The sequence below is a fragment of the Chondrus crispus genome, genomic scaffold, assembly GCF_000350225.1.
Source record: "Chondrus crispus Stackhouse genomic scaffold, scaffold_10, whole genome shotgun sequence".
Classification (NCBI taxonomy): Eukaryota; Rhodophyta; class Florideophyceae; order Gigartinales; family Gigartinaceae; genus Chondrus; species Chondrus crispus.
The window spans coordinates 423,802-426,912 of NW_005178942.1; positions in this window are offsets into that span (position 1 = coordinate 423,802).

Sequence of the window (3,111 nt, forward strand, 5' to 3'; positions counted from 1 at the left end):
GTAATTTATAGGGTCGCTGCGTCCCATCATAGGCGTCTGAGGCTGCCGACCGTGGGGCCCTCATCACACGCCAGTTGACGTCGAAACGACGGCCTTTCGTTGCCGAAGTGACAAAGAAGGACGAAACCGGGTCGGTTGAAATGCTTCGTCGCGTAGCAGCATCAGAAGGGCGTGGCCTTTAACAATTTAGGGGAGAGAAAAGAGTTCTGGGACGACGGTGGAAGAACCGGCGAACTCGTTTGACCGTGCTGATTCGTCCATTGCTCTGAGTGATCGAACGTCGAAGGTGTATATCGACTTCGACAACTGGCTGCCCCGAAGGCTTAAGAGATCGGAGGACGAAGGGGACCCGCTCCCCATTTCTTTTGTGTTTTCGATGGAGACCTTGCCGAGGAAAAATTCGTTGAGGAATAATTGTTGGACGAGAGACGACAGCTGGGACAGCGTTTACGAGATGCCGTTAAGGCGGAAGGTACCCGCACTGAGAGCGGCAGAATGAAATTGAACATACGCAGGCATTTCACCCACGGGAAACTTCAAGGATCAATTGTCACTTGATCTTAAGGCGGTTTATTCGCTGTGGGGAGGAAGCCGAGCTTTACTATAGGCTGGTCATCGTCGACGCGCTCAAGCCGTGACCCCACAGAAAACAAAAGACACGGGAAGTTCGTCGAAAACTACGAACGTTTTTCGTACTGCTAATTCTCAAGTTCCTAGTTGCCCAGGGGACGGAGGACTATAAATTATTCACTTTGGAGGGAAGTTTGCACCACGTTGCGTGCGCATGTAAGCGCGCTATGATTGGGATTTCCCCAAGACCGGTTGCCGGTTTAGCGACCAAAGAGAGGAAACCCCATATCAAGGGTTAATGTGTTTGTCGTCGACGGGATACTCAAGGGCGGTATGGAAAACCGAAAAACCGAAAATGATGAGGGCAACCTTGGAGGCGCAACGAAACGAGTCGGTTGAGGAAGGGAAGTATTTTATTCTGTCTCACGGTCGTCGACCTCTGGTGGAGGAAACAGGAAAAAGAGAACGACATTGTGGATAAGGGGTGGAGGAGAAGGTAACAGGGATGCAGGCAGTGTAGCAGACGTGACCACAAGAGAAGGAAAAGAGAAGGTAATAGGGGATGTGCAACTGCAGTACCAGAGGTGCACAGAAAAAGGATAAGAGAGGGAATACAGTAACGAGGAAAAGAGAAGGAAAAGTGGAAAGAGGAAGATGCGACCGCGGCGACGGGCCGCATACAAAAAAAGAGGAGGAGAGTGATGGTAACGGGGGATACGCAGGTGATTCATTTTATTATCCAAAAGCTACCGGATGACGTCGATAACCAGACGTCACCCCAAACGGGTAATAATCCGAGAATGGATCAGGGGGGCAGTCGCTCCGAGCGGCGGGTCAGTGGGGCGGCACACCCAAGGATTTTTCCTTCGGGAGTGAGGTAACAAGTCGAGCAAGGACTCGCAGATCATCGAGGGAAGCCCCTTGGAGAGCTTCACCTTTGATGCCATGAGCGCGGAGCAATGTGCAGTAGATGCCAATGGCTCCGTCGCTCTTTTTGGGAATTGATGGGGACGGTGGGGAAGAAAACGCTTCCCTAACCGACAGAGTTTCGGTATGCCCTGCCGAGGGGATATCGGCAGCAGGAGTAGGAGCAGCAGGGGCTGCAAGGAGAGGGGAATCTGGAGCAGACGGTCGGGGACAAACGTCGTCTGCGCGGGGATCTATGGCTCGTTTGGGACCCACGTCAGGGGTTGGAACTTGGTTGCCGAATTGGCGACTGAGGCGCGCTTCGGAGGGAGAGCACAAGGCGGATGTCCAAGGGTTGAACCAGACGAAGTCACCCGCTGCACTGTGACTTCGTCCGGGAGAAAAAAATGGGCGTCGCTTCGCGAAGGATCGGGATGCGTTGATAGGAGGAACAACATCCCAGTCGACCTGATTGATCTTTTTGAGTAAGGAGTGCAGTTCGAAGTCGTTGTCCGCTCCGCCCAAGGGCACGGTATAGTCTAAAAGGCACATAAGCTCGACGAGCTTCGGAGGAAGATACCACAGCCGCCAACAATCGTACGCCTCCCAGAGCAAGGTGACGGCTACCTTCACGCACCACTCCGTCAAAAAGACAACCCACAACCCGTGACGAGGATCAGTGAGATGGCTTCCAAAGTAGGTAAGGATGGGACCGAGTTCTGCCCAAAATCCTTGACAGACCTCAAATTGTCCCGACCATGAGGGGAGTTGCTGGTACCGGTTGGGGTAGTGTGACCGAGCAATTTCCCCGCCTCAACCATTTGGTAAGCTAGGAATTATCCCGTGTCCGATCTCATCTTACGCTCGAATCGGACAGTATGCTGGAAGAAGGGGATGTTCCCGCGTTTCATATGTCGGAAATTGATGGGGAGGATTGCGCGCGTGTATGACATGGCATCGTTAGTCACCGTCAGTTGGTTATGCCACAGGCGGTCCGCCTCGAGCACGGGGTCACCCCGTGTCCAGCTGAGGAGGTTGTCAAGGTAATCACGCTCCCCCTCCGTGCGAAACTTCCACGTGTCACATCCGAAGGACGAAGGAATGAGGGCATCGGATAGGGATAGGTCGAGACGGTCGAGGACGGCTTCCATGAACCGCAGGGATAGGCCCTGGCGGCCACGAGGGGAGGAACGACGCAGGATAGAAGGGGGAATGGCTATACGGGCACGCCAATCGTAGGAGGAAATGGCTTGAAGGGGAAGGTGACCCGGCAGCATCCCCGCACCGTCGGCAAAGTCGCGCTCGATGCTAGTGACGTCGCGCACGTCGATGGCGGAAAACCAAGGAGCGGCCGCGTACAGAAAGGGATAGTTGCGCATGGATTTACCTTGGAGCTCGGCTAGTGAGGGGTATCGACGACGGGGTGATGAAGGATGGAGATCGGGATGGAAGGCCGGTTCAGGAATGTTGGTGTTCGGGGGAAGTCGGGGTATGGAAGGAAGGTCGCTAGGAATGGAAGGCGAGTATGAGAAGCCCACACCGCGGCGACGGCAGGTGGTATGTCCGGCAGTGGGATCCGATGAAGGAAACATGGAGATCGTCTTACTCTCACGCAAGCGGCGACCGATGGTCGGA